We start from the raw sequence: 26245 nt of genomic DNA, 5'->3' as shown, positions 1-26245 counted from the left end.
TGTGTGAGGCATCATGTGAAGCAGTGTCATTAGTGCTGATGTGCACCATCGGCTGTGGAGCCTTGCCCACCGACTTCAGCAGTCTATGCAGTCTTGCAGTCACATTTTGTGTCTTTACTCTGCTATACAGCACACCATTCTGTTGTCCACCTATCCCCTAAAGAACATTCTTTCCATCCTTCTTACTACAGAATCCCCAACAAGGATCATCTGTCTTCTTTCAATGGTTGGAAATCTCTTTGAGGGGATGCTTGACTATCTTGCAGAATGGGCTGAGCAGTCATCCTCAGGTACATCCCGTACAACTATCTGCTCCATTTGACCATCTGGATCTTCAGAGCTATTTTCAGTTTCCATGTTGAGAACTGATGATAACTGGATACTTCTAGCAGTTTGGAATTCTTCCTGGTGCCTTTTCCTCTGGTGGTCCCAGGCTGCCCACCCTTTATCTGCCTTCAGCCAGGTAGAATGCTCCCTGGTCCTCTTGCCTATAAGCTGCCAAGTTGCCACTCTGGTTCCTTGCTTGCCAGTTCCTTTTTTGAATCTGGAGTGAGGATGCTTCCTAAATGTGGCTGTCCAAGAACTCCTCAGCCTCTCTGATGCAGTATAGTGTCTGTACTTGTCCTTCCAAATCATATGTCTTTTTTTTTTCAGCACAGCCAACAACTTACACTTCATACAGAGGAAGTTACTTCTGGCTTCAGGCAAGAAAGAAAATCCATTGCATGTCACAACCACTACTCTATTGCTGGCCATTTTGGTGCTGAGCACAGAACTGTACCTGGCAAGAGAACCTCTCACATTCCCTCCAAAACTCCCATATTGACCACTTCTGTTAATCTACTCAAGGGGTCACCTGGCAACCGATTTATATACTAAGCCTCGCTATTTAGCTCCACCCCCTTGCTAAAAGGAAGAGATTAACCAGAGACTTTATATGCTGAGGCTGATCACATGTGATTTAATGTCTCTATCTACCCCTCATAACTGTACCACCTGAGCCCCCATCTTTAACATATTTATCCTCATAACACCCCTGTGAGGCAGGGAACCAGAATTATCCCCATTTCCACAGACAAGGAATGGAGGCACAGAAAGACTAAATGACTTTCCCAAGGACACCCAAAAAGTCTGTGGTGGAGCATGGAATTGACTCCAGCTTTCCCAAGTCCAGTGGTAGTGCCTGCGATGAACAATTGTATCACCCCTACTCCCAGAATTCCATGGTCTGCTGTTGAATATGACTCAAAGAGTATTGTTACTTAAATTGTTAGCCACCTCTCTTGTGGAATTAAACTGTATAGAAGGCACACATAGCAGACATGGAATTCAAGACTATGTATTAGTATTTGTATTGATTACTTACATTCCAGTAGTTCCAAAAAGGTCCAATCAGGAATTGGGACACAGTTGTGCTGGGCATAAAAAGAGACAGTTCCTGCTACAAGGAGCTGATAATCTGATGTATTTTTCTGGGGTTTTTTTGTTTTGTTTTTTGTTTTGTTTTGTTTTGAATTAGGGAAGCACAAACATTTTCAGCAGTTAATACAAAAAGGGCCCCCTGCATCATTATCATGCCATTGGCTTAAGAAATCAACCCCTTGGACTCGCATACATTCTGATACGCAGGGAATGAGCCTGTTCTATAGAACACCTTTTAAATTGGTTATCACACTACATTACATACACAGGTGCTGTATCCTCTTTTAGGCCCTATCCAAAGCCTGGCACTTTAGCATGTGTGTAACATTCAACATATGAGTGATACTATTGACTCCAGTGGGACTGCACAGATGAAGTATTTTGCTGAGTCAGGGCTTTAGTTTTCTACAGAGCAAAGACAATATAATAATATAGCTAAATTAGAAATGTTTCAGACAAGCCAAAGGAGAGACAACTTCCTTTCAAAAGAGGGAATCTCAGTCAGCACAAGGCACAACTATTAGTTCACCTCATCCTCCTGGCATTTCTCTCGTAACAACAGACCCAAGTCTTTTGGACTTGATCCTACAAGTAGTTAATGGGATAACTGATGTGATTAAAGCACATATTTATTGCTTTGCTGGATTGGACCAGAGTGCTCAGCATCTAGCAGGATTGTTTTTTCTATCTAATTTCTTGGAGCATTTCACAGCAGTTTATCTGATTTTTTTGTACAAAACCATCTCTTATATTTTCTTTATATGTATAGTCAGAGTCATATGTCATTGAAATGATGAAGTACCCAGTCTATCTATAGGCACAGACAGTTCAGTATGATAACATCCTACCCAAAAGGCGTGTTCACCTGGGAAATGCAAAACAATACAATTAGGTAAATACTAATTACATTGTTGGCTTGCAAATGAGCAGTTTTAACCACTAAAAAAATAGGGCAGTTTACTTAATGTAGGCAGAACCATGAAATCATATTTAATTCAGAATCTCTCTCTCTCAGGACAGAACTCTACTAAATTACATATATTGACCCTGGCAGAAGTATGTGGTGTAAGTATGAGGACTATTTAAAATATCACCAGTAAGTAGCTATTATAAAAATATATAAATCATTATAAAAATTATTAATAAAATACAATTATAATAAAAACTAGTCAATCAGAACCATTTTGCAGGGCCAGGGGTGAGGTAAGGACAGCACAGAAACAGAAAACACAGTGATGCTTTTCCCTCTCCACAGTAGGTTGAGTACTTGAGCAACAGCCATTATTCCCTAATTCCACCCACTGAACATAAGTCAGCATCCAGTGTTCTACCCTTGTCCACAAATGAGTAATAGAGTGTTTTGGATGGAACTGCATATTGTTTTGACTGAGCCAAAGTGGTACTATAATGTTCAGTACTTCCATTTCTCAAACAGCGGCTAAAAATTCTTTTGTTCTTGTTATGTCTAAAGGAAGGGATAATGAGCCATTGGTAACATTCTGTGGTGTGACTAGTGTCTTTAGGCTGGTAATCAGCATGAACAAATATTCGATTCATTCAGAGTCTTACTTTTCGTGAACAGTGTCCTAGTACTAACACTAGACAGAAGAGTAAGAGCATAAATATGCAGCCTTTCTACGTGTTCATGGCTGGTGAACGAGAATGACCTATGATGAAAAGATGAAAACTTCTTTTTTGTAATCTGAGAATGAAATTAGGCTTTATGGCTGGCCAGAAACTGGGATAATGCATTGGTTTTCCTCTTGTCAACAACATACATTAAATTATCACCTATTCACACAAACACAACCTTCAGCACAGATTACAAACTACACAGAGACTCCTTAAAGTCCATAGCAGTACCTTCCAGGTTAAAGGACTTAATGGAAGTAAAGTCTATGAACTCTTTAAACTTACTCACATATGCAGGCATGTTAAAGCCTGGAGCCAAATCAGATGGATTAAAAGATTTTAAGAAGTCTGGAAAGTCATCATACTGATTTGTCAAAGTCTGAAGCTGAATTCTCCATATCTGTAGTGGACGGACAACACATATATTAGTATATTCACTATGCTATAATTAATGAAGGTATAGACTCACATTTTGACTGCTGACAAGATATGGTGCGCAGGCACATACTTATCTCATGGTTTTGGTTGGGACACTAGAAGGGGAAACAGAGGGAGAAGTAAGGTTGTTTGGGTAACTTGACATTGCATTTCCATACTTTCCAACATGTATTCATACCTCACATTTCACAGCTTCATAATTATTCAAAGAGGAACTACGTACATTGAAAGAATTTTTATGTAGATGGCAAAAGCAATAACAGGATTCTCAGAAGAAGGAAACAGACTCATATTACACTAGGATAGTCATACTCCTTGTTTTCAAGACAAACTAAACAGATCTTGTATTAATGGAATAAGAAGAGAAAATGAAAGCTGTCAAGAATTTTCATTTCCAGAATATCACTGCAAGTCCAATTGTACCAGGGAAACTACAGTACAAGTGAAAAACCTACGCGCTGGCTAAATCTAGGAGAATAAATTACTTGCTGTGGATCACGGCTACATTTCAATATCCTTAGAAATAATTCAGTGTATTCAGATTGCAATACAACTCAAACATTTATATTACTGACAGGCATCCCATAAGGTCAGGCTGACATTTTGGCTCCAAAAGCTTCTGTCAAGATCAATTCCCATTTTTGAAGCAGAGCCATTGACTGACTGTCCTTAAGAGTTACTTATAAGAGGAAAAAATAGTTAATACAGGAATTTAAATATACTGAATGTAGTTGCCGAGGTACTGAATGTGAACATGACCATTACAGTGTTTATTCAGCTTGGACGAATAGAGTGATGTAGTTAAATATCAGCTCTTGGTTTATAGAAGGGATTAATGTGGTTGGAAATATTTTTTAACTTTGTTAATGCTAGTGTAATGTTAAGAAGCAGCAGTAAAAAAAAAACCAATCATGTACACTAGTCAAACCAGTTACTTTTTACAGATTTCTATGACGAGGGAAAGATGCTCATCAATCAATATTGATATCAAACCCCCCCTCAACTCATCAGATGAAGGTAGAATTGCCCGTAAAACACAGACAATATCTAGTCAGCAATGCCATGGTAGTGAGAAGCAGGTATGCAGACCCATGAGCTTCTATCACATATCTCAGTTCAACTGCCTTCTCTTTCTCTGAGTACTTGTCTTCACTATAGACTTAACTTGGACTCTTATTCAGGTGTTACAGTTAATCCATCTTCCATTCAGACACAAAACTTCTAAATGTAGGGGAGACTTGAACTTTGGCAAGCTGGCCCATTTTGGGGTATAGGCAGAAGCCAGAATGCTGCTTACATTCAGGCTGGTAAGAGGATGCAGGCTAATCCATTCAAGTGCTGAAAGTTCTCCAATGCCTTCCCACATTTGCAATGTGGCTGCTCAAACCTGGGATAGGCCAACCTGGGTGTTGAACACCTGAACTAACTCTGAAAGTGACAACATAGCATAAGTAACCACTGTATGCCAGAAAGCTGAAAATCTCCATAAAACTTATCAAGTACTGACAAAATGCAGCCTCCTTTGCTTTTAGGCAACTAGATTTAAGATGATATGCAAACTTTAATTTCTTTAAGCAAAGCCTCACATCAGCCAGACAAACAGGTGTATCTATCTTAGGTACTTCTGTGGCCTCCATTAAGGTGGTATCTGAGCACCTTACTATCTTGAATATCTTTATTCTCAGAACACCCTATGAGACAGTGAAATGGGGATTGTTACCCCTATTAAAAAAAACACACAGATGGGGAACCTGAGGTATAGAGAACTAAGTGATTTACCCAAGATCACTTAAGAAAGTGTATGGTGCAACAAGGAATTGAATTCTGTCCTTCCAAATCCCAGACTAGCATCTTAAACACTGCATCATCCTTCCTCAGATTCCTGTAATGAAAAATGATCACATACAGAAAAACAAATCATCAAGTGAAATTAGATTAGATTATACTCTAGCTCTGGATGGGTGTGTAGGGAGTATTCCCATTAATGTGAGTGGGCCCAATTCTCCTCTCATGCCAGTGTAAATCAAGAGTTACTCACTGAAGTGAATGAAGTCAGAGTGAGGCACTATAAGTGAGACAAAATGCCACCAAAGAGAGAGAATATTGTAAATCCTCAGCATAGCTGTAAAAGAAGCTATTGAAACTGATGAGATTTCCATGACTTCTGATATTTTAATTGGGATTTTTTAAGTTTAGATTCCAGATGAGAACATACAGGAAAACTCACGTCACCTATTTAGAGCACTATTGTGAACCTTCTGGAAAGATTTTCTTACACTAAAAGCGTAAAGATGTCAGCACTATTCCAACACCACATTCTGGTCATGTAGTGTAATAGTGACTAGCAAAAAGTTACCTTCCCTAAAATAGCAGGCTTCGTTCCCTCACACACCCAGGGCTGAGAGAGTGCCATATCATTGGCTGATTCAGCCCACCCACAATGTTTCAGAACCAGCCTCCTTGTTTTCTTGAACTGCAGTACAGCTGTTCCATTCTACGCAATGACTAGCTAATGCCTGCTCTTATAGAAGGGACCAGTTTGGGACTCAATCCTGCAAAGCACTTAAGCAGATTGAATTCCTTCCTGCTTGGGAGTGTTGACATGGATGAAGTTGAGCATGTGCTTAAGTGATTTGCTGAATCAGAACCCAGAATACTCTGTTCCTAGCAAGATCAAATCCTTACTTTCTATTGTTAAATAGAATAGAACTGATGAACTTTGTTTATTATGTGTCGGGGAGAAAGGAAGAATTCTTAATGAGAGTTTTTAATTAAAAGTTTTAGCTTTGTAGTTCTAAGAGAACAAAGAGAAAGGAAAGCAGCCTAAAGGCTGTGGCAATAGAACTGGTAGTATTTTTAGTGTGACCACATGGAAGTGGCATTAGGGCATTGTGTTGCAGTTAGTAAAGTCAGAAATGGGAAATGAAGCCTGATGGAGATAGATGCCTGAAAAAGACCTAGCAGTTACAGAAATGGGAAAGAAGCCACAAAGAAGGGCTCCACAGCCAAAGGAGAGAGCCTAGGCCTGGACTACACACATTATAGGAACCAACAAAATGATTTTGGTTAGGGGTGTGATTCTTTTTTAACTAAAAGAGTTAAATCAGTACAAACTCTAGAGTAGACAGTTATGCTGGTATAAAGATGCTTTATAGTGATATAGCTTATTCCCCTTCCCACGTGGGACATTTATATCAATGGTAATAGGGTTGCTTGCCCCTTTAAGAGCTAGAGGCCTGGGTCCAGCCAATCCTAAATACTAAATAGACACACTTGAGCAGGGATCAGGTGATTCTCCTATGACAAGCAGCAGGAAGCTGCAGGCATAGGGTATGTCTAAACTGCACAATAAAACCCATGGCAGTGAGTCTCAGAGCCTGGGTCTACAGCCCATAGGGGTAGCTAGGCCTGAAAGTTAGAGTGGAGCCAAGCTGGAATCACAAATCAGCACCATGGATCACCCAGGGTCAGAGCCAGGGAAAAGAAGCTGAATGCCAGAGCCTATGGGTGAGACAGAGACATGGTTGGGAAGCAGAGCCGGGGTGTCAAGAATAAAAAAAGGCAGGAACTGAAGCAAGCACAAGAGCAGGCTGAGCAGGAGCAAGCACAAGAAGCAGGAAGCCAGAAGTGCAGTTGTGGTTGTGGCACATGTTATACAACCTGTGTGCTCTTGCTGCTGCTGGGTCAAATAGTAGTGCCAACAACCAGGCAGCGCAGCCAATCAAGCAGCCCCTGCCAGGATCAGCTGTATCCAGAATGTTGCTAGGAGACTAATCCTGCTGCAGCTGGCTTCCTGACAGTACCTTCCTCTTGAGGGCATTTTCTGATGGTTTTAGGGCCCAGTTTTTCTGGTGAAGAGCATATATGAGCTCCGGAGCATGAACATTACCTTCTGGTTCCCAAGACCATTTTTCAGAGCCATAGCTTTCCCAGTCCATGAGGTAGTATAGAGTTCCTGGGATTCATCTAGAATCCAGGATTTCTCAGACCACATAGTCTTCTTAACCTTGAACCTTCATGGGAGGGAGCCGTGGAGTGAAGCAGCTGGGGAAGGGATTTTCTGTGTAGGGTTTCAAGAGGAATACATGAAAAACTAGGTGGACTTAAAGGGATTTGGACAGCTGGAGGTGGAATGCTACCAGGTTGACTTGTTCAGCAATCTTGAATGGGCTCAAGTATTGATAGTCTAATTGGTAGAGGGGTGTGGGTATTTGAAATGTTTGGCAGATAGCCAGACCTTATCACCCACTCTTAATGTCAGGGTAACTCGACGGTCTCAGTCAGCATGGCATTTATATGTTTCCTTGATGGCTTCCAGATACTTCATAAGTTCCTGGTGAACTTGGTGAAGGCGGGTAATGAAGTCTGTCACAACAGGAACTTGTGAGTCTGCGGGTATGTCTAGATGGAGATGAAGGTGAAAACCGTAACTGGCATAAAAGGAACTGTGTTGGATGAAGGTGAAAATAGAGTTATTGTAAGTAAATTCAGCATATGGCAGCCAATAGTTAAGGAAGCATCAAGGTATTGCTTGAGGATTTGATTTACCCTCTCCATCTGCTCGTTAGTCTGCCAAATCTAGGCTGAGGAGGTAAAGAGTTCAATTTCTAGGAATTTACAGAGTTCATGTCAGAAGCAGGAAGTGACTTGAGGACCCCGATCAGGCTGGCAATCTGTGGAGCCAAAAAACATGATTTTAAAAAAGGCAGGCTGTTTCCTGAGTGGTGGGGAGAGAGCAAGAAGAAATAAAAGGAGCCATCTTAGTGAAAAGATCAATGGCTGCCAGGATGACAGTGCAAGCTTGGGAATGAGGTAGTTCTACAATTAAGGCCTACAACAAGACCATGGACTGGGTTGAGGTGGGGTGGGCAGAGGCTAGAGTAGACCTAGCAGTTTAGCGCGTGGCCACTTTCTCCAGCAGCACAAGTCAACAAGAGCTGTCATATGTTTTCATATCAGCTCTCACTTCTGGCCACCAGAAACTAGTACCATAAAGTCCTGAGTCTTATTGCAGCCATAATGGTCAGCAAATAGTGTATCATGACATGTTCTTAACACTTCAAGTCTGGGCTGACCTTCTGGAATATAAAGGCACTTCCCAAAAAGCAATAGACCACAGTGGAAATGGAAATTAGAGCTGAATGGGGCGTGGGTGGTATCAAACATTTGACAGATTTTTGCTACCTATATGTATTTTGGGAGTAAAGTCTGAATAAGAAATAGCAAATTCTGGGATGTGGTTCCAAAAATAAAATTAGATGGTTGTAGAACAGTGTGACATTCTGTATCCCTATGTTCACTCTTTTTACAAGACTATATTACATTATGTACAAAGTATGTCTTGTGAGGTATCATTTGAAAACTCACACTTTACTGATCATTATTGTCCTGGTAAAATACGTGTAGCAACATTGTATGTAAAGTTATAAAATTCTACCCTGCAAGACATGTTCCAAGTTTAGGGAAACAGCTTCAAACCAGTTCCCCAGAGACAAAAAGCTATCCAACACCTCAGGCAGCTGTCAACATAATCAAATGGACTACCACCTGGTTAAGTGGCCATTCTTTGGCAGGAAGAAGGGTGTGAGTGAGAAATTTACATCTTGGCAATGGAACAGCTAGACACTCTCCTGCAAACAGATTTTGTCTTCTGAACCTCAGCTGGAGAGGATTTTCAAAAAGTAACCCCCTCACCAGCGCTGCAACTCTCTAGTGTAGCCAAGCCCTAAGAGAAGTGAGAATAAAGGACACAAATCATCTCCCCCTTCATCTCTACTCACAGCGTCAACAACACTTGAAAGACAAAGGAAGCATCATTGGACTGGAGAGAGGTCCAGCCAGTAAGACTGCTAGAACCTGTGATGAGAGTGACCCTTTTATTTTAAGTTCATTTGAATTGTTAAATTAGGTATTAGTTTGTGTTTTACCTTTTATTTCTTTGTAACAAATTCTGACTTTTATATCTCATCACTTGTAATAATTTAAAATCTTTATTTCTGTAATTAATAAACTTGTTTTATCTAAGCCCATGGGTTTGGATTGAAGTGTTTGGGTAACTCCATTTCAAATAACAGCAGTTGTGCATATCATTTTCTATTAATAAAATGACAGACTTTCTATGAGCTTGTATTGTCCAGAAGAAGAGAACTGGGCAGTACAAGACATACATTTCTGGGGCCAAGTCTGAGACTGGGAACTTTCTGATATTGCTTTGCTAATATAACTCAGGTGGGAGTAATTTGCATGCTAGAGGCTGTTTGTGAGCAGAGCAGGAGTGGCTGCTCTCACAGCAAAGCAGTGTAAAAGACATTCCAGGTTGGAGAATTGAGGAAACACAGCTGTTCAACAGCTCAGACTATACCCTGGGTAGTGTCACAAACAGCATTTTGGGGAGCCATGTCTGGCTGAGCATATTTATCTTTGTGGAAAAGGCCATCTGCTTTCCCATCTTGTGACCCAGGGCAGTAGGTAATGATGAAATCAAGCCTGGCAAAGCTAAGTGACCAACGGATCTGCTGTTGATTAAGATTACAGGCCATTGGAAGACATTCTAAGTTCTTGTGACTGGGGAGGACCTGGACTGGAAACTGAGCCCCCTCTGAAAGAGGTGTCCATTCTTTGAATGTTGTTTTGATCGTAAGAGGCTCCTTGTCCTAGATATCATATCATTCTCAGTGGGGGTTAGTTGTATGTGAATAATACAGACAAGGATGGTGTTGGTTGCAAGGGCCTGCATTTTGTGAAAGTACAGCCCTGAATGTGAAGTTCAATGTATCTGCTTCCACAGTAAAAGGCTTGGTGGAGTCCAGATACTCAAGAACAGGAGCTGAAGTGAAGGCTTTCTAAGCTGAACAAAGGCAGACTGTAGCTCTGCCAACTAGACAAGATTAATCTGGTTTTGGAGGAGCACAGTTATTGGTATTACTAGCTGGGAGAATACTTTAATGAAGCACTGGTGAAAAGTGGCAAATCCCAGACACTGCTGAAACCCATCCTTTGGGGCATTCCACCCAGGGATGGCAGATACTTTCCAAGTTGTTGGAGGCCCCTGAGTCCACAAGTGCCCACAGCTCGACCTCAGACAAGGCAGGATGTCATAACCAAAGAGGAAGCTGGAGAGTGAGGGCTCACTGGCTGACCAGGGCCAGGGTATCATTTGACAAAAGGGGCTTTTCTGACCAGCACAGGACAGGAGTCTTACTTGGGCACCTTAGACATAGTGTCCAGGTTCCCTGCAATATATACATGAGTCTAAAGCTTGTCACTGGCTCCTTTCTATGTCAGTAAGGCAGGGTCAAATCTGGTTGGCCTATGGAGGTCAAAAAATTGTACTTCTTTTCTAAGTTGGCATTTGGCCAGGCAATCATCAGTGCTGATGCACAGCTTCTAAGTTGGATAGTGGCTCTATCTCTGATAGCTCCTCCGTGATTTCTTCAATCAAGTCATGCCAGAAACGGTAGCACTGTGCTGCCTTGTTCCATCTAGCATCAGCTGCTAAGTGCCAGAATTCTGCAGCCAACCTGGTAACTGGTCTATTCCCTGGCATAGGTTCAGAAGTGCATTCTTGGAGGAGCCATTATGATTCAGGTCACTGAAAACAATCACTAGGGCTTGGATGAATTCCTCAAGCTGCTCCAGCAAGGCTGATAACAAGCCCCACTCAGGCCTGGTCAATGGGAAATGACAGGAACTGAGACTGATTCAGAAAGTGATGAAACTTCCCAAGATCACCTTCAAGCTGGGCCAGCAGTGGAATCTTTAGTTCCCAAGGGATCTGGGCCCTGAGTAGCAAGACTTGTGCCAGCGGGACCACAATCTGGTCTGCAGCCTCTGCAAGGTGTCCCTTACCTTTGTTAGGAATGAGGAGGTTTTAACAGTGGACTACCTTACAGCCAAGCCTGGTCTTCAGTCTTCCAAATGGACAGAATCTGGAATATGGGTGGTCGGGCCTAGTGGTTGGACTCATGGGGATGGCTAGGCCTGAGGGGTAGAGTGGAGGTGAGCTGGAGTCAAGAATCAGGACCACAGAATATCTGAGGTCATAGTCAAGAAGTGAGCTGAGGGTCAGAGCCAGGGATCAGAAGCAAATGCTAGAGCCAATGGGTGAGCCAGAGATGTGGTAGAGAAGCAGAGTTGGGGCGGGGGGGGTCAAGGATGGAGAAGGGCAGGAACTGAAGTGGGCACAAGAGCAGGCTGGGCAGGAGCAGGAGCACACACAGGAAGCAGGAAGCTGGAAACAGAACCAAGTGCAGCTGCAGGAGAGGAACATGTTGAGCAGTCAATGAGCTGCATCAGGTAGTAGCTAGCTGCACCTCTTCACCAAAAAGGCAGTGTAGTCAACCAGGTAGCCCTCTGCCAGGATCAGCTGTGTCCAGTGCTGTTAGGTGACTGACTCTGTTGCAGCTGACTCCCTAGCAAAGAGGGGAGTACAGAGGCTGTTGGAAAGCAGTAGGTTCCATTAGATAAATCTGCAAATTCTGGCCTGGGAGTGATCTGATCAGAGCGTAAATGGATGGGCTTGAAGAATGACTTGAGAACTTTATTTTGAAGGTTTGTTATGTTAATAAAACTAGAACCCTAGAAATGGCGTTAATGGACAGAAGCGTTTGTGAATTATTAAAGAAATTCCTTGAAGGGAGAAACAGATAGGAGGTTGCTTGCCAGGCCATCCCAAGGCCACACTAGGGCATGCAGGAGGCAGCCTACTGAATGACACCAAAATGACAATGTCCACACACTAACAGGTTGTGCTATTTTAACTGTACCACAGTAAAAGCGGCACAACTGTTTTGTCAAGCTGTACCAGTATAACTGCATCCACACTGGGGGGTTATACCACTTTCCAACTGATGTTAAAGCAATACAAAACCTGTGTGTAGATAAGCCCCTAGCGAAAGAGAGAGCTTGGCACATATGAAAAGACTTGCCAGCAGCAACTGATTTAGAAATGGAGATGGCTTCCCCCCCAAAACCCAAGAAACTAGATGTTTGTAGAAGACAGACAAAATCTAGGCATTGAAAACAAGGACAATTGGAGAAGAAGAATTCTTGACAAGATGAAAGTGAGAAATAAAGCAGAGAGGAGGAGTCCAGATTAAAAAGATGAAGGGTCTGAACCTATCCCTATTGAAGTCAATGACAAAAAACTCACAAGAACACAAAGTAACTCAATCCAAGAAAATCTATCTGGCTAAATTTGTTATTTTAATTTATTTTTTTCAGGTCAGAATATAAATCAATATGCTAAGCAGAAAAGCATGTCTGTTCCAGGGATTCTAATTGACTTCATACATTTTTAGACAATAAATGTAAATAAGAAATAAAAGTTATGCAATATCTGTACAACTCTTTGAAAAGGTCTAAAGGTTTCCACGGAGTCCCAAAAGCCTGACTTCTCTGAACTGTGGTTAACATTCCATTTACATGATGCACAATCAAATGCCAGTGCCCATGTGACTGTGAGAGACTCATTACTCAGAATGTTACAGGATAAAATACTTGAATGTCACCTGGTTCAAATATTTGACTTATCAAGCACTGAATGCCAGGGTTATTTGCTAACAAGATAGTGACTTGGTGTTAAAGTAGAATGAGAAACCTTTATGTGAACTTTGGGGCCACCCATGGACACTTAGCTGCTTATCAGCCTCAGACAGCATGACAGTATCTGCCAGAAAACAGAATATTGGCCCCTCAGTGTCAAAGCAAACTTTCTGTCTGGCAGCTGTGGCATGTCAGAGCAACCTGCGTGCTTACTAGTGACTCATTGTTTTGTTTCTTACATTGAATGGATGATGTCTTAAAAGTTTCACAGTGGCAGATAAAAAAAAAATTCAGCATCAGTTAACCTTAAAGAAGCTAGAAATGTATGTTAAGTTGTTCCACTCTAAAAATGGATGCAACAAACACACACACACGTCAAGAAACAGATTTAAAGAAGATCCTGTAAAGTAGTATGCAATCTTTGGCCTTAGTTCAAATTACTGTTGGAGGATTTTTATTTGGGGAGAGGAGATTAGTTTATGTTTTTGCAAGGAAACATTTTCTTCCAAGCTCGGAGGTTGTTTAAGATCATTCTGAAATGGAAACAAGTCCCACTTAGTTCAGCTCTCTCCCTTTAAAAAATGGTAGCACAACTACTGCCTTCCATTGCAAGGTGTGGAGGGTAGTAAACTATAGAAGGAGGGAGAGAGTAAACCTATGGAATGAAGAAGGGAAGAGCACATGCCTCCTAGCCCCCATCCACCACAGGCTTCCTTACACATGGTTACAAAGCCATGGAGCCCTAGCTCAGTGTAGCATGGTTCTCCTTGGGTCAGACTGGGCAGAATTCCAACAGGAAGTCAACTTGTGCATCTCACTGCTAATTAATTCAACAGTAACTCACCTGCATACAACTGAAATCTCTTTTCCCATACTGTACTGGGTTTAGTGCACTAGACAGCATGGGTTGCATGGCACTGAGAAGGCTTACTGAGAAAATGGAAATGCATTTTTGTGCTTCCTCCCCAGCCCATTTTAAATTAAATTATTTGAGCAGTCTCAAGGCCAGTGGTTAAAGCAGACTGAAATAAAATGGGGAGCTCTCATTACTCCAGAAAGAGGCGTGAGTGCTGCTTACTCAAGCTCGGGGAAAGAGGAGGAAATCTTCATTTAATTCTAACAGATGAGGGAAAATTGTGTTCACCATCTTATCTTAACATCTGCTCAGGCTGTTCTAAGTTGTGCCTGGCTACCAATGGCCCTAAGGGGCCATGCTGGCAGGTGAGGACCACCACAGCACAGCAGAACTCCAGTCACACTCTCAGAGCAACCATTACATCAGGGGCTGAAAGGTGGCCTAGAGCCAGCTATGCTAACTATATGCCACATAGGAATTACTCTGCATCTCAGAAAACACAGCCAAAGCAACGCAAAAGAATAGTAACAGGAGCCAGGAAGTTGATCCCCAAAGTCCTGCACCAAGTTCATTGTAAAACCAAGGATAAATTCTCTGGAAAGCAGTCTGATGGTTTCAAAGTCCTGGTCAGGAATCGGAAGAGGATATCTCCAGGACATTGCAGGCATAGTTTCAGTACGGATCCTGCCAATAACTTTTCATGATACTGATTATTTTTTATTTTGAAAGACTTTCTCATCTGCTCAGTCTCCATGCTTCACAGAAGATTGCCACTGACTCCAGTTCATTAGTCTCGTACTTGTGCAATGAACAAGCATCAAGCAAAGCTCTTTGTCAGCCCAGACTGGCTCAATTAAAGTGTCTTATAGGGCTGTATTATTAATCAGTGATATCATTTACAGCTCTGCTTGGTGCAGGTTGGCTCTGGAAGCAGGCACTTGCAGAATTGCCAGCAGCAGACAACGGAGGCTGCACAAGTTTATTTATTTAATACAATGCCTGTCATCAGAAAAGCAGCTGGTAGACAGGGTAGTGATTGTGAAGCAAGATCCAATCCCCAAAAGTATCAGGTCACATCTGGTGACTGGACTTCTGCCACTTTGATGGATGACGCCCAAGTGTTATATTTAATTGACAAAGACTTGATCCTTTTCTCAACTATTATCCATGGGTACTAGCAAAGGATTTCTCTCCAGGCTCCTGCCCCTTCTGTTTTGGATGATTTCTCCTTAGAAAGCTTACAGCAAACTGAGGGGGAAGGTGGAAACACAAGACATTTGCACCTTTCCCTTCAGAAACAGATATGATTTGTGAAACAGAAAGGGGAGGGAGGAGGAGGAAAGACCTATTAAAAATCCTATAGACCAGTCTGTAGTACAGAGAAATCAATTCCTGTTACCAGGATTGGCAGGCTTTAACCCGTTGGAGGGTAGGCTGATTTTCTAGTGCCCTGTGGGGAAGTAGGGTATCAAACTAACACAAGCACTGTAGGAAAGTAGCATTTGCCTCTGAGAAATATTCAGAATATAGGCTGACATCTACTGGTAGAAACTTTCCACCGGCAAAACAGCCCCATCACTGTTTTCATGCATCAGTTTGTGTTCCCTATAACACACACATATGAGACAGTTTTATAAGGTAGGAAGTTCTGGAGGTATTTGTAAAATTGGATTACTATTATAAAGAACTTTTTGTTATAGAAAATCTCAACTAATTCCATCTTGATAAATTCAATTAGGCAATATAATTGGCTTTATATTTTCTCATTATCCAGTAATTAGTGAATTTTTAAAAATACACTAACAATTTACTGGAGCCATAAAACACAAACCTGATATAGAAATAGATATCTCGGCAGAAATGTGTGACTTCTCTAGCACATAAACAGATTAATTATCCGTAAACTATCTAATAAAACATTGTGTCCAGGAATATAAAAATCATACAGAAATCAAAAAGTAGAAAAACATCCAAAGAAAAGTACCCTAAAGCGAACAAGAAATATTTGTTAAAGCCTTTTTAATGTCCTATCTTTATTTTGATTGATTTATTAGTATGCTTAAGTACTTCAGTATTATGCACGTTCTTGTAATAACTGATGGAATTTGGAATACTTCACAGAATTTTAATTGATTAAAACCATTAAAATATTATGGAAGATCACTTCATAGTCCCTGTATATGAATTGCAATAGGCCACATACCATAACAATTCATTGAGCCTGAATTTGAATTCTTTAGCATCTCTTTCTAACCTTCCATTCACAGAATACATTTTGTCATCACCATACTGAGTAATAGCACAAACAAAAGAAAAAAGTATCTGATTAAATTTATGGCTATTGCAACTCTTGCAACTGACAAAATGAAGAACTTACATTATGACTTTAGAATACTTTTTACTCTTTATATTACTGCTGTTACTCGGTGATACTTAGCATGATTTAAGACAACTTCCATTCTTAGGAGCATTTCCTAAAAGAGCCATTATTGCTATTAATGGCTTAAATAATAAATATTATTCTGTTAAGTGAAAAGGTGAAATGAATATCTTAAAGGAACAGTTCAAATGTTTTGTTATTTAGAAAAAATGAAATTATATTTATTTATAAAGGTGGATATAGGAGATCAAACATATATTTAAGCAGCAGCAAAATTGGTGGAACCATTTATGAAAATAGAAAAACCATTTGAGATTCAGTGTTTTTTAATTTTTCTGCTGCTGGTTATGTAATAATTACATAATAAAGCACACCACTAAAAATACTGTAGCACTTTTCACAAACATAAGAGTTAACCATGATGCCTTATCCAAATTACAATGTGGGTATTTTCATTCTACCTACCTAATTTTTGCCTACAATTTCCTGCCCTACATTACACTTTAATGTTGCTATGCTGCTGTGTTCATCTCAGAGGTATCTGCCGTTTATCAGTGAGTGATTTCAAGGACATAAGCGACAGATACTACAATGGTGGGCTTTGCCGAAGAACCTGAAAAGAAGAGGAAATGTCTACCCACACAGATCCCTTTGCAAAACTGAGGCCATAGTTTGGAAATACTTTGGGATCCTTTAACATGAAAGGGGCTATATAAGTGTAAGCAACTCAGCTGTAAAACATGGGGGAGTTATATCAGTAGTTTTAGTTACATATTTATTGCCTTTAGTGCTCCCTAGTATGTATATTTAATATTAACAGACAAGGATTGTCATACATATCCAGCTTGACCTTCCATGTCCCAGGACTCCACACCCCTTTTAACTTAACCTCATATGAGAGACTCCTAGGGGTCAGATGAGCAACTGCTCAATTCTACTCTTTGGGGTCTCCCGGAAAGGAGTGAGCAAGACTGTCTACCCCTTAACAGCACAGTCCAGTCGAGGATATCAGAGCACTTTATGTTGAGACAGTGCCAAATTATTATTAATTGTTGTGACTAATATGAATAAATGTGGCTCACATGAGTTTGATATGACTTAGTATGTCTAAACTAGCTAGAGCAGTGGTTTTCAAAGCCAGTCCACCACTTGTTCAGGGAAAGCTCCTGGTGGGCCAGCTGGTTTGTTTACCTGCCGCGTCCGCAGGTTCCACCAATTGTGGCTCCCACTGGCTGCAGTTCACCACTCCAGACCAATGGGGGCTGCAGGAAGCGGCGTGGGCCAAGGGATGTGCTGGCCACCCTTCCCACAGCCCACATTGGCCTGGAGCGGTGAACAGCGGTCAGTGGTAGCCGCGATCGGCTGAACCTGTGGACGCGGCAGGTAAACAAACCGTCCCGGCCCTCCAGGGGCTTTCCGTAAACAAGCGGCAGACCAGCTTTGAGAACCACTGTGCTAAAGGATTCTGGGAGCAGAATTCTCTTAGCATTAGATAAACGATGTGGAAAAGTACTGGAGGTGCTAAAACTGCACTTGAATGCTTAATAACGGCTCGATATGCATATATGTTTCAACACTGAACTTTGGAATATATCAGCAAAGAACCAGCTCACAAAGTAAAAAACACATAATATCATGCAATTTGTGGGCTTGGTGCAGGCTGACATGGGTCAAAATGACCCTTTTTGAATAACATCGCACTAAGAGCTTAAGTGAGTGATTGATGAGAGGGTAAATGTTGATTGAGCTTTGGCCTAGGTCTGTTCTGCAGCCCACTCTTCCAAAATATTAATTAGAGAAAACCAGTGATAAACGTCCATGAGGCATATTTCTGGGACATGTGACTCCTTTAAGAACAAAAGTATAAATGCTAAGCCAAGTAGATTAGTTAAGTTAAAATTCCTCAATTAACATCTGAAGAGTTTGAGACTGTGAGACAGAAGTCATTGGGGTAACTGAGACTCCACCTCGAGACACCTTTGTGAGATCTTAGAACCAGTTGTCAGAGTAACCAAGACACTGCTTCAGGGGAGCCTTGACAGACCAAGTACCTAAGAGGGGAAAGAAGAGATAAAAAAAAGTTTCCATCTAGAACTGGTAGCTATACCTGCTTTGTTTGCCAATCAGAATACTGTGTAAAGCTAACATAATTACTGAGGTTTTATGCTTGGGGAGCTAAGACTTGGAGGAAAGAATGTATACCAGGGGTAGGCAACCTATGGCACTTGTGCCGAAGGTGGCACGTGACCTGATTTTCAGTGGCACTCACACTGCTCAGGTCCTGGCCACCGGTCCAGGGGGCTCTGCATTTTAATTTAATTTTAAATGACGCTTCTTAAATATTTTAAAAACCTTATTTACTTTACATACAATAATAGTTTAGTTTATATATTATAGACTTATAGAAAGAGACCTTCTAAAAACATTAAAATGTATTACTAGCATACAAAACCTTAAATTATAGTGAATAAATGAAGACTCGGCACACCACTTCTGAAAGGTTGCCCACCCCTGATGCATACCATGTAACCTTAACTTCTTGTGTGATTCTCTCTCAAATAAATAACTGTTCATTAAGCATATTGTACCAAGTCTTCACTGGTACAGGTAAACATCTGCCCAGCTGTGGGCCGTTAAAAGATCTGATTTAGCACTTTAAAGGGTTTTTTTGTTTCTTTCTTTTTTTTTTGTTTTCAGGGGGGGTTGTTTATTTTGTTTTTTTTTTACACTTCACACACTGTATCTAGTCTCACAGCTTGAGGAAACCAAGGTACAGAAAGACTGAGTGTCTTGCCCAAGGTAATATACCAAGTCAAGTCAACACCGGAACCAGGATTCGAATGTAGCTCTCCAAAACGCCTGTCCTGTTCCTTAACCACAAGACCAGCCTTCTTCCTAGTAGGAAAGTGGCTCAGAGCCAACAATTATTATTAAACTAATTGTCCTGCACTAAGTATCTTTAGAAAACCAAGTTACTTTAGGGTATAATTGTGTCAACCACAAAGTCCCACATGATGAGTGGTATGGAGCAGCCCTTCCCAAGAGAAGCACATCACTGCCACACCCCTTTAGGAGCTGTAGCATATTCCCCCATATGCTATATCAGCTTTGCTAACCAGTGCACAGGAAAATGGACCCATGTCCTTATTTCCTCTCTGCTCTTTTGGGGGTGTAATGTGCCCTGGGACATAAAGAAGAACTGCAAATTTTCCCCCAATACTGCCCAGCAAGACAAAAAGGGGTCATCTTAATTCTTTCCTCCAGCCATAAACTGGCATTTAGTTTCTTACTCAAAATCCCACTGTTATGTTATCTGTATAATTTCCTCCATCACCCCATTCAAATGTGCCAAAAGGGAAATTTTTCCTGCAAAATTTTACAGCTGAAGTTCACTTACTTAAAATCAAATAAATTCAGCACAGCTACAAACTAAATGAAGAAAATATTTTGCTACAGACAAAAAAAACATACTGCTGGTGCTTATATCTATATATGTGTGTGTGTGTATATGTGTCTCTATATATTATATGCACCTTTACCCCGATATAATGAGACCCAATATAACACGAATTCAGATATAATGCAGCAAAGCAGTGCTCTGGAGGGCGGGGCTGTGCACTCCGGCGCATCAAAGCAAGTTCAATATAACACAGTTTCACCTATAACAGGTTAAGATTTTTTGGCTCCCGAGGACAGCGTTATATCGGGGTAGAGGTGTATATGGGATGCACACACGCATGCACACATAGCACTCCTATAACACATACATATATACTTGCACTCACATATTTAATAATTAAGGTGCCAATAGATGGTGCTCAAAAATATGTAGCATTGGTCCTGGGTTTTGGGGGAGCGAGACTCTAAGGCAATGAGTATGGTACAGTATGTTATTCAGCACTGAGAGAAATTGAAGACCCTGGGTACGTGGGTTGTGAGAGAAAATCTGAATAGGGCACAGAACCAACAAGAGCAGACCTATAACAAGGAGACCATCTACATCTACATGAGTGCCAGCCGGGAGACTGAGTGTTGCTCCTGCTGCCAACATTGAAATCAAAGCTATTGGCCCAATGTCAGGGCCCCTTTGAGATGGTGAGATGAGTGGGGAAGGTTGACTACGAGATCTGACAAGCCAGGAGGAAGCAGCAGTCCCATGTGTACAACCTCAACATATTGAAGGTGTTGAAGGGCCAGGAGGGTCTCCTTATCACCTCATTCCCGCCAACCCTGAACTTGACATGCTGGCTGCTATGACCTAAATCCTATCCCTACACCAGTAAGGAGACACACAGGGCACACACAGCCAGCTACATAGATTATATTGTCATATACAGACTATATCAGGCACATTAATGAGATACTACATACTCTTCAGGAGGCAAGGTTGACTGCCAACCTAACCAAGTGCCATCTGGCCACCCAAGAAGTCACTTACCTGGGATATACAGTGGGAGGAGGACAATTATGACCCCTGGTGGACAATGTCCAAGCCCTAGTGAACTGCCCTGTACCCTCCATCAAGAAGCAAGTTCACCATTTCCTGGGATTGGCAGGGTACCATTGGCATTTCATCCCAAACTTTGTCACCACTACTGCCCCTTTGATGGACCAGGTAAAGGATTTGGTGCCCAGAATACCTGTTGAATGAAAAGGTGTGAGAAGGCACTCAAAGCACCAAAAGACTAGTTGAGCCAGGAACCAGTCCTCTTCCACCCGGACTTCGCGAAGCCATTTATCATACAGACCGACACATGCGACATAGGCTCAGAGCAATGCTGCCTCGAATTCTGAAGGGAACAGCATCCCTTCCTCTTTCTCAGTAGAAAGATGTTCCCTCAAGAGGTGGCATACTTGGCCATTGAGAAAGAGGCCAGGTACTAAAATGGGATATGGATGCCCTGTGATATTACTTATAGGGGCAATCCTTCAACCTACTAACACACCATATATCACTCAGATGGCTGAAATCTATGAAAGACCACAGCCCACACATCATTCACTAGTACCTCTTGCTGCAGTCATATAGCTTCCAGGTGTCCCACTATGCAGGCACAGAAAATACGAATGCTAATTTATTTTAATATAATGGAGGAAATCTGTATCAGTCCTGAGGCTGGATCAGCCACAGCTCCATGCCTGAATGAAGGGTAACTGCAGTCATAGGTGGGTGTGTTGGAATAAACAAACCCACAAGGAGCCCAAAGGGGCTAAAATGCAATACTGGGCCTAGGTAACCCAACCCACCAGGCCCACTAAGCTTGTTTCAACTGGAGGAGTGAGCTAATAGGGAACTCAAAAGTCCTGGCTAAGGGTGGTTGACAGGCTGCAAGAGAGAGGAATCCCTTCTCCAGGAAGCTGAACAGAAGCCTGAGAGGGGACCGCAGACCAAGTAAGGTCCTCAGGCAGTGCCTTATCCAGACACTGACAGGTCCTGCAGAGCCCTCCTCCTTTGAACTCCTTTCTTTGTTGAGTGAATGACTGACTGGCCTATAGGGGCCACACTCCCATCTGAAGGGACCTATAAGCAGGAAGTAGTCCAGGGGAGCAAACTCAGTTTTGCTGCAAGGTGAACCCTACCAGCATTGCTTCCCACATGATCCTGGGCTGGGACCCAGATTCAGGTGGAAAGTTGAAGATTCCCAGCCTAAGATCAGGAACAGGCACCTCTGCCACCCTGACCGAGAGGCAATGGATCAGATGTTGGTGAGCTAATCACTTGGCCATTGGGCTTTCTGAGCCCCCTTGCCAGATCAAGGTGCATTATTGCAGCTGTAGAAGCAACCTGCTCACTTAGCAGGATGCATTTAGCATTAGTCTCGAGTACTCAGTCTGAGGGCTACAAGAGTGATAGAGGGAAGTAGTACAGAATGACAGGATGCACCTATGCTCCACCTCTATATTAATATATCCCTGTTCACTTTCTAGGGCAGTTGAGACTAACTTTCTTCCTTTGCACACATCATAGCTATGGTCAAATACACCAGGGAACAGCTCATGATGATGTCATAAAAGGCCTTTTCTGAAAAGCATGGACTATTTCCATGTAATTATGAACTTTAGAGTGAATTTTCATAGCACACTTATAACTATAGTCTGAATCCATCAACCTGACAATTCTGATACAATCCATTATCCTTCTACATTCACTTTACTCCATTTGTCAAAGTGCTATGTAGTTCATTGATTAGTAGACTTTTCTTTCTTTTAAAAAAGAAAAAAGGTCAAGAAACCGACAACATTTTCAAGATTTTTTTTGTGAAAAAAAGTTGTTCTTTTTTGTAGAAAAACTTTGACATTCTAATTTTTTCAACCAGCTCTTCTTTTTCTTGATACTGACTTTAAAAAAAATATGCCACTATATAATCCTATGAGTAAAACTCTTTCATTTTATCAATAATTTTCTTAAAATCTTCAGATTAGAGAATGCAATTGTCATTTGGTTTAAAATATGGACAATCAATTTAAAACAAACAGGGTTTTGTTTTTGTTTTTGTTTATTGTTGTTGTTGTTGTTGTTGTTTTGGTTTAAATAAAGCTTTATACTCTATTCCAGATTGACAGTATCAGCATATTGTCTTGCTGTAAGGGCAGAATTCTTGCTTTTGGAACTCAAGAATGTCACTCATTCCTCCTTAGCAGCTTGGTGATTGACTTAAGACCTCAGGTTGTCGTATCTTGCCAGCAGTTTGTGTCATGTTGACTGATGGCAGTACAGAGATTCTTGAGGATGAAAGTGATGCACTGGTGTAAAGCATAATACGCATATTAAGGAGAACATTATATGGGCCACATGCTAGCTACCAAGGAAATTTGCAAGCTATACTTTCTAGAATTATTCCTAAGGAAAAGAAATCATTTAAGGTAGTCTGGGGGTATGTCTACACTTCAATGCAAGGCCAGCGTTAGTGGGACTCAAGTCAGCTGACCAATGTTAGGAAACCCAGGGCTTGATCATCTACATTGTATTTTAAACCAATGTTAAGACCTTTCTAACCTGTGTTCTTACCTAGGGCTCTGGCATACACACTGCAGTCAAAGTACACCCGAATCAACGTAACCATATCCCAGAGTCCCTAGTACCCCTCACCTCCAAATATGGCTGCTCCAGCCTTTGGACTGTGGGACACTGTGGGAAAACTTTACTGCCTACCCTGCATGTTACAGGAAGCAGTTCACCATGCAAAAGGCTTGATCAGTTCACTCTCCATTACAAACCCAGGAGACTGTCTGATAATGTGGTCACAGATCAGTGCTCAGACGAGAAGGGTTAACACTGACCTGAGCTGCTGCTGTTTGCAAAGGGGGTGTGGCTTCCATTTTCAATAGAGTGGATTGTAGATTGTTGAGATAGTGAGGTCTAATGAAGCTGTCCCATTGAATTGTGGGATACTTCCAGCTGACTCCCAGACCCAAGTCAAGCGTGGCTCTGTTCCAGCTTAACTCGAGCTCTAATACTCCAGTCCTGCAGGGTCCTGGGACCCTGAGTTAGAGCCCTGAGTCAGTATGATTGCAATGTAGACACAAAGGGGGTTAGGCTTGAGCTCAGGCTTAAGCTTGGGCTTATGTTACATACCCTCAGTGGAGGCTTTGTTTGGAATGGAACAGAACCAAAATCCCAGTCTCAGCTGGTTAGTGGATGAAAAGACTCAGATCTTATTTTAGCTGAAAGTCTTAATGTCTGTCTCAGAGAGCTAATAGCAGGTCAAGCTGTGGATTTGACTACAGAAGCCACAAATGGATAGCATATTCATATCCAAAGACGAAGGCCCAGATCCTTCAATTCACTGACTTCCATGGGACTCCACCAAATGCAGCGAATTGCAGGACTAGAAATAAGTGAAGGTGAGCTTTTTATTTCAATTTAACAGTTTTAGTTACTATTCCTTCCTATATATAAGTGTTGGTTATTATAGGGATTCCTTTTGTTGTTCTTTCAAACCTGGCTCAATTGTCCTTTGATTATTTTTGTGTATTTGCATATAGCCCCAGTATTAATCACTGCTGTAAATGTGTTTTATCTTTATATGTTTTCCCTTAGACATTGGGGACACACTCTGTAGTAGCTGTAAAGTAAGATGGATCTAACATGCCTGACTTCAAATCATACAGGGAGGTGAGCTGTAGGCCTGGGAAATTTGAAAACTTGAAATAAAGGTTAAATTTATAATTTAGCAAAAAACCTAACTCTGAATAATTTATGTTGGACTAGTTTGTGCCTTTAGGCAAAGCCTGGAGTAAAGGGTGGTGCTACAACTGAGGCACAATTCTCCTCTGCTCCCTTCTTGATCCATGGAAGAATTAAGTTACTGATAGCACTTCAAAGGTTGGAAGTCACCTTACTCCTCACATCTGACTAGTGAGAAAGGGTTCTGTGTGTGGAACCAAGGGTCATCCCATTACTCTCCCTTCTCTGCACCCTCTCAGACCTCTTCCTCACAGCAAGTAGTATCCAGAAAGATCCAAAGCCCGAGATCCAGGTAGATTTTATTCATCAGCAGGAAGGTGGAGAGGAGTCATCTTTCCTCCTGATCATTACCAGTATAATCCACCGAGTGTATAATACATTATTGATTTAAAAGGCACTATTTGTTATGCCATAATATTTTCACATCATATACTTAGTGAAGATAACATACCCATAGTATGATCTGAAAACAGAAGTCACTGTGCTTCTGCATATTTTAGTTTTTTTCTTTGTTTAACCATAAGAGAAGTTAATTTACAAAGATCCAAGTTTAAATAATTCTGACCTTACCCCCAAAATCTGTATTTGTTTCATGCTTTATCTGAAATGTTGTGATCTTTACATCATTTTCTAAAGGGAAAAAAAGGAGTAGTATGAAGTCCTTATCTTCATCTAATAATTTCATATCTTGCTTTGATTGCTGCTATTGACCTTCAAATATCTTTTATTGCATTATATCCATAAGTTTATTTTAATATTTTCACTTGGTCTAATTATCTGGATCATTCTATACCATTCCCTGCAGGGAAATATACTGCTGAAGTTTGGGTTTTTAAATACTAATTAAAAAAATCATTAGCGTGAGAATTAATTTCCTCTCTTTGTATTTTCCTCTCCCTCTTGATAGCCATAAGAATTTGATAAGCAATCTACTTGTTGAGATCCAGAACTCCCTTTAATTACTGTGGTAGGATTCCCCTATCAACCAATGGTGTCATGAAACAAACCTCAGCTTACTGAGTATAAATAATGGCAATCAAATCTCTGAATCAAATAAGGCCCAAATGAAAATATCATAACTTCCCTTTATATTGCATAAATATTTCACAACTGTCCCTTACATTTCATTATTATTTCATGCACGGGGCAATATTTCCAGTGATTCCACTTGAAAAGCATTCTTCGGCAACAGAATGGGTATAAAGACTGATTAATAAATCTTTTTTTTGTGGTAAGATATATGCAAATGCACACAGATCAGGTGTCAAACCACTGAAATTCTCTCCCTCAAGATGGACATCTACTTGTCTTGTATGTATTCCACACATACAGCTTCATGAAGGTGACTTTAAGGTTGCAGGCACATAGCAATGTTTTTCTGGTATTGTTCAGTTTTGAAAATCAGTCTTATAAAACATCAGTACCTGCCAGTGTTTGGTTACTGATGATCTGATCCAGATTTTAATGTCACATTGAACATAGGACTTAAACTTGCCATGAAGAATTGAGTCACTTATGGTATGGCCATTGAAAAAGCAGACCACTAGAAGGTGGTCAGTCGGTAAAAACTAACACTTTGACGTGCCCCTGCAAGCAGTCCACATTTATGCAATATGATATGAGGTCCACAGAAAGAGGGATTGCTTCCTGATCTCTTTCCCCACAACCTCTGTTCCTTTCTACCCTTCTCCACCTGAACCAGGTTCACAGAACTGAAGTTGAAGGAAGCAGAGCATGAGGCTGACCATGAATGAAGTTGGAAGATGCAATTTGGAGGGATTTAAAA

This window comes from Gopherus flavomarginatus, chromosome 4, assembly GCF_025201925.1.
Source record: "Gopherus flavomarginatus isolate rGopFla2 chromosome 4, rGopFla2.mat.asm, whole genome shotgun sequence".
Taxonomy (NCBI): domain Eukaryota; kingdom Metazoa; phylum Chordata; order Testudines; family Testudinidae; genus Gopherus; species Gopherus flavomarginatus.
The sequence above is the reverse complement of the archived record's forward strand: the minus strand, read 5'-3'. Positions refer to the sequence as shown.